Source organism: Portunus trituberculatus, chromosome 17 (genome assembly GCF_017591435.1).
Source record: "Portunus trituberculatus isolate SZX2019 chromosome 17, ASM1759143v1, whole genome shotgun sequence".
Taxonomy (NCBI): Eukaryota; Metazoa; Arthropoda; class Malacostraca; order Decapoda; family Portunidae; genus Portunus; species Portunus trituberculatus.
Window position 1 is genome coordinate 3,197,406 of NC_059271.1, and position 13,550 is coordinate 3,210,955.

A 13,550-nucleotide genomic window follows, 5' to 3' on the forward strand; every position below is an offset into this window, starting at 1 on the left:
GGTGTTTTCAAGTTCATTAGTGTCTAAATCAACATTGCAGTCATTTCACTTCAAGTACTATATGCCATAGCAATATCTAAATATGCTGGAAACACTTTTCAGTTCAAGCATGCTTTTAACTATATATTTGATATGATGGAACTACACATGAAGGTATAAGTAAGTGACAAATGATGATTTCCTGCAAAGTTCTTAGCTCTAAGTGATTCACTGGTAGGAAAGGTTGTGTAAAGGAGAAATATGCTTGCTTGTTTGAGCACATTTTTTTTTTTTTTTTTTTTTTACATTGGCACTGGCCAAGGGAAAACAAAGTGTTGGAAAAAAAAATGCTGGTTGCCAGGCCCTGTGAAGAGGAAAGTAGGAGAAAGAGAAAAAACAAAAAAATCTAAAAGGAGGGTCCAGTTAACGTAATAGGTGTCTTGACACTCCTCTTTTGAAAGAGTTTAAGTCATAGGCAGGTGGAAATACAGACACAGGTAGAGAGTTCCAGAGTTTACCAGTGTAGGGAATGAAGGAGTGAAGATACTGGTTAACTCTTGCATTAGGAAGATGGACAGAATAGGGATGAGAAGAAGTGAGAAGCGAGGCCGCAGGAGGGGAAGGCAAGCAGTTAGCAAGTTCAGAAGAGCAGACAGCATGAAAACAGCGGTAGAAGACAGATAAAAAGATGTCAAATTACTGTTGGAATAAAAGGCTTCTCTGTATGCACTAGATATTTCTAACAACAAAGCTGCTAAAATCCTGGTAGCTTTCAGAAAACACTACAATGTATTCATATGCAATTACAAAGCAATGTTTTTCAGTACTGTTATTTGATAGTGATGGCTGGGAACTGTTATCCTAAGTGGTGGATGCCCTTCTTACCCTTGGACCATGGCAAAGACTCCAACCCATGCGCTTGGGATCCTCTCAGTCCCAAAAGCACGCGTGGTCCCACTTTACCTTATATATATAAATATATATAAATATATATATATATATATATATATATATATATATATATATATATATATATATATATATATATATATATTTTGGTAAGAGGCCATTGTTTATGCATATTTTGTTGAAGTCTACAGTGGTAACTGCATTGTTTATTTTGTAGTTTGTTTTTTCTCTTTTCCTTGCGAGAAAACACTGTTCCTCGTTTAAGTATGAGAGTAGATGTCCAAAGTCCATTATCTTTTTTGACAGTATTTTTGTTGTTTTTGTTTTTGTTTCCTCGAGACGTCTTTCGATCTACTTTGACCATCTTCAGGAGAAGAATGAGCTAAAATTGTTTTTAAATTAAAATGAAGCAACACCAATGGCCAGATTCAACCCAATATTTATTTTGATTCTCAAATGATCAAGGCATGTTGACACACCTTTTTTTTTTTTATCATTATCTATATTATTACCATATTTACTACTCCTTTCCTAAAAATAACCATTTACTGTGATGTAAAGATTCCATACATAATGATTAACATCAAATAGCAAAGGGTGTGTTATGCATTTTTTACCACTTTAATTTATAAACAATGCAGCAAGAATCAGGAAAATCCACCTACAGTAAGAAAGAAATCCTAAGGTGAATGCTAATAATTTATAATTGGATAATTGGGAAAATGGTAATTAAAGATGAATACTGACACTTGAATTGTCATCTGAAGTATACTGAATGTCACTCTGAAGGTGCTTGTCTCTTATCTTTTTTTCTGCAGAGGAATGTCCATTGCTGTATCCTTCTTTCCAAGGGAAGATTTCTCATTGGGAATAAATAGAAATTCAATATAGGCATAAATATTAGCCTATAATATACCCAGCATTGTATTCATAGGGCAATATAATCACACCTTTTTTTTTTTATTCTAGACTCTAGAGGGTTCCAAAAAAAAAAAAAAATAAATAAATAAATAAATAAATAAATGAATAAATAAATGAATAAATAAATAAAAAGACCACTTGAATGCCAGCTCCCTTAAAGTTCCAAAAAGAATTAGCTTAAGGTCTGGTACAAATGTCTTGAAACCTCCCTCTTAAAAGAAGTCAAGTTGTAGGAAGATGGGAATACAGAAGCAGGTAGGGAGTTCCAGAGTTTATCAGAGAAAGGTATGAATGATTGACATTACTGGTTAACTCTTGCATTAGATAATTGGACATAATAGGGGTGAGAGGAAGAAGAAAACCTTGCGTAGCGAGGCCACATGGGGAGGGGAGGCATGCAGTTTGAAAGATCAGTAGCGAAGCTAGCATAAAAATAGCATTGAGAAAGAGGCTGAAGACAATCAGTCAGAGGAGGCAAGTTGATGAGACTCTGCTTTAGAATGTTTCATTTGGGTTTTGTATAAACCTTGTGATGTACCTTTTCATCATTGTGTCAGATATCAGACAGTCATACATATCATGAATAAGCTAAAATCAATAAGACTAGATGATAAATGAAACCTTCATGATGTTGTGGCTGAGCAGTTTCTATCGTAACACAAGACAATTCTGTACTGTTATATGTTCAGCAGAGTGAGATATTTTGCTTGTGGGTAACAAAAGCAGTAGCTTCATCTTTTTACTGGAAGCAAGTAGGATAGATGGGACTTATTGACAGCCCAAAACTTCCAACAGTATGGAGAATGATGTTGAGTTATTCAATACTTTTTAAAGTTTCTTCACTTCTCTTTGCATTTCGAAAGTGTTCCCTCTCTTTTTTTTAAGATTTTGCTAGGTATCACAGTCCTTCAGATATGTTTTAAAGGTTAGAAGATAGACATTTCTTGGAGAGAAGCTGTCAAAAGTATGACAACCCTACTCTGTGAAGGCTGAGTATCTATTGAAACCTCCCACAGGCACCCACCAACAACACTCCTTCTATTCTTGCTAAGCTTCTAATTGTCAATATTCACCATGAGCTTCAATAAAAAATGGAAAAATAAAAGTTCTGAACTCAAAAAAATGTGGAATATGCCTGCATAATGAGTGTAAGTTTGACATTACACTGGCCACATCCACTCTAATAAAAATTTCTAAAAATAGTACTTAGAATGCACGGATTCCTTTGAAAACTGGTGAGCGTTTCCAGACAAATACCTAAGATGGTGGTGCATTTAGCTCAAATTCAGCAAATCTCAGCTTTATAACAAAATTTTCACTACTTGTCCCACTTAAGTGCTAATAAGAAGGAAGCTCCTAGTCTTGAATCTGAAACAATGAGATGTTTCAGCCCAAACAAGCTTTGAATACTGATTGTTATTAATGTTGTAACCAAATCATAAATTCATTATCTAGACTTCTTTGGTAACAATAATTATCATATTTCCCAGCTATACTTCTCTTGAGACGATGAGCTAGAGATGGGCTACTGCCCTATCACAGTTATATACTCATTGAGGTTTTATGAATCTCACATTATCTAGAACATTAAACTTTTATTATATTCTCCTTGGAACTTAACTCTTAAACTGCCACTTGGTACACATTTCCCAACCACTCTAAGATATCTTTTACTTGTTCTAAAGCCACATTCAATCTTTGAACTAGGGAGAAATTGCAAAATGTACTCTTTTTCACCCATAACTTTGCTTCTGGTGTTGTTAAGTGTTTTATATCATCATTTGCATCCATTCATGCACCTCATTCTTACACACTCCAGTCCCCGCCTCCTCTCTCTCTCTCTCTCTCTCTCTCTCTCTCTCAGAAGTCCTTCAACACCTCATTCTGTCATTATGCTGGAAGTGTCTAACAAACTTTATATGCTTTTGTTGTCATCTTACATTTACCCACTTCAAAATGATTGTATGATTATAATATATTACACTTTCATTTCATTAGTATATGGTGGCCTGCCACCTTTCTTTTTTTTAAGTAAGAGGGAAAGCTGAAAAAAAAAAAAAAAAAATTGTTGCCAATCCTATTACAGGTCCAAAAGAGTTAGCCAAAATAAAGGGATAAATGTCTTCAAATCTCCCTCTTAAATGAAGTCAAGTCATAGGAAGTTGAAAATGCAGAAGCAGGTAGGGAGTTCCAGAGTTTACCAGAGAAAGGTATGAATGATTGAGAGTACTGCTTAACTCTTACATTAGAGAATTGGACATAACAGGGGTGAGAGGAAGAAGAAAGCCTTGTGCAGCAAGGCCATAAGAGGAGGGGTGGCATGCAGTTAACAAGATCAGTAAAGCAGTTAGTATGAAAATAGTGGTAGAAGACAGCAAAAGATGCAACACTGACAGAGGAGGGGGATGTGATAAGATGAAAAGATTTTGATTTCACCCTATCTAATAAAACTGTGTGAGTGGAACATCCCCATACATGCAAAGAGTACTCCATACATGGGCAGATAAGGCTTATGTACAGAGTTAGCAGTTGGGGAGGGTGAGACTGGTGGAGATATCACAGAACATCCAACTTCATAGAGGCTGTTTTGGCAAGAGATAAGATGCGAAGTTTCCAGTTTAGATTATGAGTAAAGGACAAAACTAGGATATTCAGTGTAGAAGAGGGGGACTGTCATTAAAGAAGAGGCAAAGGTTGTGTTGAGTTGATAGATAGAGGAATTGAGTTTTTGAGGCATTGGACAGTGTGGCATCCCTGTGAGAACTGTTAATTTCCTGAAGAGTTGGTTGTCTTTGAAAAGACATAGAAAGGTGTGAGGTGGTATCATCGGCATAAGAGTGCATAGGGCAAGAAGTTTGGTTAAACAGATCATTAATGAATAACAAAGAGACTGAGTGACAAGACAGAACCTTGAGGAACACCACTGTCAATAGATTTAGAAGAACAGTGACCCTCTACCATAGCAGCAATAGAACAGTCGGAGAGGACACTTGAAATAAAGTTGAAGAGAGAAGGATATAAACCATAGGAGGGTAGTTTTAAGATCAAAGCTTTGTGCCAGACTCTATCAAAAGTTTTTGACATGTCTAATGCAACAGTAAAAGTTTCACTCAAATCTCTAAAAGAAGATGACCAAGACTCAGTAAGCAAAACCAGCACCAGCAGAGTGATCTTGACAGAAGCCATACTGGCGATCAGGTAGAAGATTGTGAAGTGACGGATCTTTAAATTTTCTACTGAGGCTAGATTCAAAGATTTTAAACAGGCAAGTGACTAAAGCTATAGGGCAGGAAACTGAGGGATTAGAAGTTACCCTTTTTAAGAACAGGCTCAATGTAGGTAAAACTCCAGCAAGAAAGGTAAAAGTTGATAGACAGAGTTTGAAGAGTTTGGCCAGGCAAGATGCAAGTATGGAGGCACAGTTTTTAAAAACAATACAAGGGATCCCATCAGGTCCATAAGCTTTCCAAGGCTTTAGGCTAGCGAGGGCATGGAAAACATAATTACGAAAAATTTTAATTGAATGCATGAAATGGTCAGAGGGAGGAAGAGAGGGACAAGCTCAGAATCATCCAAAGTATAGTTATTTGCAAATGTCTGAGAGAAGACTTCAGCTTTAGAGACAGATGTGATGGCATTGTTGCCATTAGGATGAAGTACAGGAGGGAAAAATGAAGAATTAAAGTTATTGGAGATGTTTTTGGCCAGATGCATGCCAAAAGTCTCAAGGGAAGTTGGTTTTTTAAAAATTTTGACATTTTCTATTAATGAAGGAGTGATTGGCAAGTTGAAGAACAGACTTGGCATGATTCTGGGCAAAAACATAAAGTGCATGAGATTCAGGTGATAGAAGGCTCAAGTACCTTTTGTTGGCAACCTCTCTACTAGAACAGGCTGTGTCAAACCAAGGTTTACAAGGTTTAGGTTGAGAAAAGAGTGAGAAATGTATGCTTCCATGCCAGACACTATCATTTCTGTTATGCTTTCAGCACAAAGAGATGCGTCTCTGACACGAAACAGTAATCATTCCAAGGAAAATCAGCATAATATCTCCTCAGATCTCCCCAACTGGCATAACCAATATGCTAGAGGCACCTCTGCTTTGGTGATCCTGAGAAAGGATTGGAGAAATAGGACAAGATACAGTAATGAGATTGTGATTGAAGGAATCCAACGAAGAAGATAGGGTAATAGTATAAGGAGAAGGATTAGAGGTGAGGAACAGGTCAAGTATGTTGAGCATATAGCCAAGACGGTCAGGAATATGAGTAAGGGTGGTGCACCAGTTACTCTAGCTTATGGAGGATAGCAAAGTTGAAGGCTAGTTCATTAGGATGGTCAGTGAAAGGAGAATAATGCCAAAGTTGGTGGTGAACATTGAAATCTATAAGGATGGAGATCTACATGAAAGGATAGAGAGATAGAATGTGCTCCATTTTAGAAGTAAATCGTCAAAGTATTTCTTATAGTCAGAGGAGTTAGGGGAGAGATAGGCAGCACAGATAAATTTAGTTAGAGAACGACTTTCAAGTCAAAGCCAGATAGTGAAAACTTGGAAGATTCAAGAGTGTGGGCATGAGAGCAAGTCAAGTTGTCGTGCATATATATGCAGCATTCTGCTTAAGAATGAAAATGAGGATAGAGAAAATAGAAGGGAACAGAAAAGTGGCTCTTTCAGTTGCCTCAGAAACCTGTGTTTCCATGAGGAAAAGTGTAGAGGAGAGGTGGTGTTCTACAAATTGAAAATTAGATCTAAGATTGTGCATGTTGCAGAAGTTAATGAAAAAAAGTTGAGGGAGGTGTCAAGACATTTATGATCAATACTGAGATAGCAGTCTGACTTGGGGACATTAATGGTCTCCTCCCCAGAAGAGGACTATGAGGCTGGTGTTGGAGTTGCCATCTTTTTAAATTTTAAGTGAAAGGTTTGTCCACAGTAAGTGTAGTTTTGTCTGAAGAAGGAGACTTGTCTTTACAGGGCAGGCTGTGACTGCCCTCTTGAGTTGTGAGACAAAGAGAAATGTTCAGCAAGTTCACAACTAGCTTTGATGGTGAGTTCACAGCATCCCCTGAACAGATGATATATGTTCAGTTGAAATTGTGAGAATGTATGTATTTTCCAAATCCATATATTAGTATCAAAAAGTACTATTCATTCTTAGCTTATGGTAGACTGTTGACACAATCTATTTACAAGGTATATAACTGCTTTTATCCGTGATAGTCCATTGCTTCCCTTTGGACAATTAATTACAATAGAGAACTTGAAATTCAAGCAACTGCAAAAATGACTGGCGACAGGTAGCAAGCACACAATTTGACTGCTTACAAAGCATAAATTGATGATGATCTATCCATTTTGAGATTCTTAGCTTACTTACTACATTTGACCTTAGCTCTGGTTATTAAAAAATACAGATGTTGAAAGTAGTGATGAATACAAACAACAGTCCATGTTGATGTAAGAAAAATGAGTATAAAAAAGAAAAGAAAAAAAAAAAAAAAAAAAAAAAAAAAAACATTGTTAACAATGATGTTTGCAGTGAGAGATCTTTAGCCTATCAGAGCTCAGTATGCGGGTTGGTATAGCAATATTCTCTCCTCATTAAATGACACTTCAACACTACATTGAATAATGAAAGAAATCCTAACCTCTTAGATGTAAACATAATCCTAAATTATTCAACTTTGAAAAGGCAAACAATTACTCAAATATTCTCTCACACAAATAACTTTATATATAACCAAGTACATTGATACCATAATGCAATATATATTCAATAGTTCTAAATAATAAAATAAAACTTAAAAACTATCTTCTATATAAGGCAAAGTTTACAATTACCAATACCCAAATCTTCAGCACAAGCAAAACTAGATGAATACTTTAGTTAACATATTACTGTCCTTTGTGAATACTGTTACATGTTGAAGGAGACCATCCACAGGAAATTAATAGTGTTCCTAGCTCTTCTGTTATATCAACCTGTATGAGCCCCACTGCAGAATAAAGGCCTCAGCAATGATTAGAAAGGGAAACCCATATATTTCATCATGGCTATTATAAAACAAAATACATATTTCAAACCTGTCTAAGACAGTAGAATATGAATAAATGTATGTGATTTTATTCAATATTCAAAATTTGTCTTCAGCTGAAAAATTAACCAGCAAAATAGCTGCTTAAAACTGTCCAACACAACACATTCCAGGTACTTTTTTTTTAAGGTGTCAAACACCACACTGTCTTACAATGGACGGGAGGAGGACTGTTCTGCTGGGAAAGAAATATTTGTCATTAGTGAAAAGTATTACTCATAATACTAACTTGCTTAGTTACAGCTTTCCTTCTACATATAGCTGCTTCTACATATTCTAATAACTTATCAGAAAGAATGAGCAATAGTTAAGAGTTACTACTCACCCTTTTCTAAATTAAGAGATTTATGCTATATTGATATACAGAGCTGGGCACTTCTGTACCTTGGTCCACACCTCCACTCCTCCATACCTGTGGATCACCAAACGAGGTGTGGAGGTCCGAAGTGTGTAAAAGTTTTCAAAAGTGTGAAAATAACAATATATTGGTATGGAAAGGTGAAATTTTAAGTCCATACTTTCACACCTAAGACAAGCAAGGAATGGAAAAATTTCAAGTCTCTACTTCCACACTTGAGATTTTCAAGGATAAAAAATAAATAAATAAATAAACAAATAAAGACAACAAACAGTCCACACTCCATAGCATTAATTTTGGGTGTTTTTTGGCAGTCTGTGTTACTAGGCATATATATATATATATATATATATATATATATATATATATATATATATATATATATATATATATATACAGTAAGGTCCCGAGTTACGTCAGAGTTACGTTCCTGAAACATGACGTAAGTCGATTTTGTACGTAACTCGAGTTTTTGTACTTTCAAAGCATATTATCGAGTTTTCAACCAATCATTTTTTATGGTTATTCAGGTAAGTAAAAGGTTATATTGTTATATTGGTATATTATTTACAACTATGTAGGAATATATTGATTAGGGCCGCGAACACGAAGGACTGCAGGTTGCCGAGAAGGGCGGTCTGAGGCCGCCAGGAGGGTGGGCAGGTCGAATGTTGTGACGCCCAGGGCGGACAGCTGGGAGCTTTGTGGAGTGTGGTAGGAGTAGAAGCATTATATAAGTAAAAGGTTATATTGTTATATTATTTACAAGTATGTAGGAATATGAAACACAAGCTTGTTTTTGTTGTTGATTAGGGCATGACGAAGGACTGCATGTTGCCAGAGGGGTGTACGCCTGAGGCCGCCAGGAGGGTAGGCAGGTCGAATGTTGTGACGCCCAGGACGGACAGCTGGGAGCGTAGTGCAGTGCGGTGGGAGTAGAAGCGTGGGCAGCGGAGCAGGAAATGCAATAGGAAAGGGCAATAGGGATCAGCAGACAAGCGCAGACGGTGCAAGTGAGCTGCGAGTGTCGTGTGGCCCAGGCGAAGGCTCCGGAGTTGTTATTATTGTGATAGATAGGTGCATGAGCCCTCAAGGTCGTCAATCTACCCGTTGTCATGGTAACGGGCTTCCCATTTTCTTCTTCACTCCCTTACACACAGCTGCTGCCTCCCTTCTCATGTCTTTTAATTATGTCCACTTTTTCTTGTAGCGTAATGGTTTTCCTTTTCTTAGCATCACTGCTATCACTCCGGAGTTTTCTTTTTGGTGCCATTGAGCAAGATACTAAGATAGTCAGCAAACGCAGATGTAGAGACACTCTTGCCAGGGGCGACGGTGTGGTGGAACTGAGGTACATAGTGTTATTATATTCAAGCATGAGGTGGGCGGTGTGGCGGATAACCACTAGTGACACCTGGCGGCCAATAATAACAACCAACCCCGCACTTTACGATTTATAAATTTTCAATTTTTTAAATCTTAAATTGCCTTATAGTGGACTGACGTAAGTGCGAGTTTGACGTAACTCGAGACCGACGTAACCCGGGACCTTACTGTGTATATATATATATATATATATATATATATATATATATATATATATATATATATATATATATATGTATATACACTCAACCCTCGAAACAACAAACCTTCCATCAATGGATTTTGGAAACTACGGACAAATTCTGGAGTCCGGTTTAATCTACGGACGAATATTAAAATGCGTGCGATTGTCCGTTCCCGGCAAATTATTGTCCGGTAGGTAGGGGGTTGGTCACGTCATCAGCTGTTGGCCGCCATGTTTAATCTTCAGTCCGTGCATTTTCAACCAACAGTGAACATTGTCCAGTGCTTACCACGGCTTTTTAATGCATTTGTACCCTTCCCATGAGTGCTTAACCTATCCAAAATGCCTCCTAAACTTAGTAAACCAGTGAAGCATAATCAAAAGGCTCTTCCAGTGGCTGCTAATCTTGAACTAATACGAAAATTAGAAAATTGTACATATTTTACGTACATTTTATACAGTTTTTTACATACTTTTGCAAAGAATGGACTTTTGCAATCTACGGACAGGGTCGTGCACACATTTGTCCGTTGTTTCGAGTCGAGTGTATATGGAGCTCCAATATATCATTGCCTTGTATTTTGTTATATTTTTTGAGGTGCGGAGTAGATATTTCAGGCGTGCTTTAATAGTTTTGGATACGGTACTGGAGGTGCAGAGGTGCGGTACTGGACAAGGGGGAAAAAAATTTTAGGCGCAGAAGTACAGGTACAGACTATCTGTATTTCGAGGTCCGGAAGAGTGGTACCAGACTACCCAATATCCAGTAACATGCCCAGCTCTGTTGCTATATCATGGTTATGGGCTGTCTCATTACAAAAATAAGTATTTGGATCTTAAGCTCTAACCTTTCAAAATTGCTAAAATATAACTCATATTTTTTTCCATCCTAATTTAGCAGTAAAATTATGATTAACATAAAAATTCTTCACATATATTTTCTCCTGCAAAACCACTTAGAAGCACATAACACAAATATAACCCTACTGTTCTCAAAACAACTTAACTAACAATCCAAAAATATTTATTTTATTTGTAGTCAAATATCTACATTGTGTCCTAAAATTGGAGAAAAAATCAAGTTGGACTAATCTTTCTATCATCATGCAGCTTTCAGCTGGCTTTTCAAGGAGTCTACAACCACAGCAAAGGTAAAAATTGTCAGGTATCTATCAATTTAAAACATTCTGAATGTCTATTTAAGTTATGGATTTTCCTCTCACTTATATTTTTAAAAATGCTTAAATAAAAGCCCAATACAGATTTGATCATGCGATTGCTTGCAAATATCACTGTGCTGTATGATAAAGCATAGGAAAGAGAGAGAGAGAGAGAGAGAGAGAGAGAGAGAGAGAGAGAGAGAGAGAGAGAGAGAGAGAGAGAGAGAGAGAGAGAAAATGTATAATTACTGTATAAGGTTTTATAATTAAATAGATTTAAGTAAAACATTGTAGATGTAAAGTATAAATACTATTTACATACTTTAAACATTCTGGTACCCACATACACATACACCAAAATTCCTATGGAGGGGGCAAATCCTACTTCGTGGTTTTTCACCTTTCGCGTGGGGTTCTGATATCCATTAACCATGATAAACGAGGGATCAGTGTATATATATATATATATATATATATATATATATATATATATATATATATATATATATATATATATATTCACACACACTTGAGGGGGAGAGAAATAAGGACATTAGTTAAAGATATGAAGTCCAAGTGGAGAGCAGTAGACAGCGGAGTGCCACAGGGCTCAGTATTGGCGCCAATACTTTTTCTCATATATATAAACGACATGCCAGAGGGAGTGAACAGCTACACAAATCTGTTTGCGGACGATGCGAAACTGTGCAGAGTTATAAAACAAAAAGAGGATTGTGAAATACTGCAGGAAGACTTACACAAGATCTGGAAATGGAGTAAAAAAATGGGAGATGGAATTCAATGTGGACAAAAGCCATGTCATGGAAATGGGAAAGAGTGAAAGACGACCAGTGGGAATCTATAAGATGGGAGATGGAGTAGAACTGGAGAAAGTAAAAAAGGAAAAGGATTTGGGAGTGATAACGGAAAAAAATAATCAACCGGCAAGCCATATTGATAGAATTTTCAGAGATACACAATTTGCTAAGGAGTATTGGAATAGCATTTCACTACATGGACAAAGAAATGATCAAGAAACTGATAAGTACTATAATAAGACCCAGATTGGAATATGCAGGAGTAGTGTGGACCCCTCACAAAAAGAAACACATAAGGAAGCTGGAGAGACTACAAAAAATGGCTACAAGAATGGTCCCAGAACTTGAAGAGATGACATATGAGGAGAGACTAAAGGTTATGGATCTTCCAACATTGGAGCAGAGAAGGGAGAGAGGGGATCTCATACTAGTTTATAAATTGATAAACGGAATGGACCAAGTGGACAATGAGTATCTGATCCTGAGAGAAGAATATGCCAGTCGAAGCATAAGATCGCATAGTAAGAAGCTGAGGAAGGGAGATGTATAAGAGATATTAAAAAGTATAGTTTCCCGCAAAGATGTATTGAGACGTGGAACAGTTTGAGTGAAGAAGTAGTGTCTGCAACAAGTGTGCATAGTTTTCAAGTAAGATTGGATGTGTAAATATGGAGACAGGGCCACACGAGCATAAAGCCCAGGCCCTGTAAAACTACAACTAGGTAAATACACACAGCAAGTCCTCCTTGTACAGTACTTCTTTATCCGGTAAATTCACACTTACGGTGTTTGGTAGTTACTACCCTTGATTCTATTTATAGTAAGAAAATTTCACAGATAAGGTATCCGCTCGTGTTTTGTTTACACCATACCGTAGCGCCACCACACCGCGCGGCCACCACAACAATCAGTCTCTTACCACATTTTTCACTGAACACAAATGAAATCCTAGCAGCATGTTTTTTTGTGGATATTATGAGTAAGGGCTGAAATCCCTACTGTTCCTTAGCCTTGGGAAGGACATCATCAGATAGAATACGTGGCGAGTGAAAGGCAAATAAATTTTTTTTTTTTTTTTTTTTTGAGCAGTACTGTACTTCACATTTTTCTATATGATTATTTTCATGTATTTTCATGTGTGTAGGGGTGACTTTCGACATGCTGGAATACATCCCCTATTATTACATGTTATAATAGGTTGAGTATACAGTAATTTTGATTTGTATTAAGGTTTTCAGGAATGCATATGTACCGTATAACGAGGATTTACTGTGTGTGTGTGTATATATATATATATATATATATATATATATATATATATATATATATATATATATATATATATATATATATATATACCATATTTGATGGCTCATAAGACACAGCTTTTCCTCAAAAAAGAAATATCAAAAAATGACCCTGCATCCTAGGAGGCCAAGGTTCAGTATTGAGACAGTGGTTGGTGGCAACAGAGGCTAAAAATTCAAACCACAAACATCTTTGCAGATGTAAACAAAGTGATGATAGTACAACACCATAAAATAACTTTTTCTTTCAAGGTACCAATATACAATAGTTCATACTTACTGGTAATTCACATAGAATGACACCAGGCAGGAAGAGTTTCTGAAGTGACCATGCACCACCCATTGTACGAACCAAAACAAACGTGATTGTATCAGAAATCTTGATCTTGACACAGATAAGCTTCCTTGCATTTTTTAATGTGATGCCAT

The 13,550-nt window shown here is 36.7% G+C and overlaps 1 protein-coding gene across 2 annotated transcripts in view; it reads right to left on the reverse strand.

Moving 5' to 3' along the window:
* Positions 1-7,547: 7,547 nt before the first annotated feature.
* LOC123505106 (adenylosuccinate synthetase isozyme 1 B-like) overlaps positions 7,548-13,550 on the reverse strand; it is a 67,533-nt gene continuing 61,530 nt past the window's right edge. Inside the window, exon 11 of one of the 2 annotated variants that reach the window (XM_045256158.1) lies at positions 7,548-8,086. The gene's annotated coding sequence lies outside the window, so the exon portion shown is untranslated. The remainder of the gene's footprint in view (positions 8,087-13,550) is intronic. The other variant, XM_045256156.1, reaches the window with a different exon arrangement.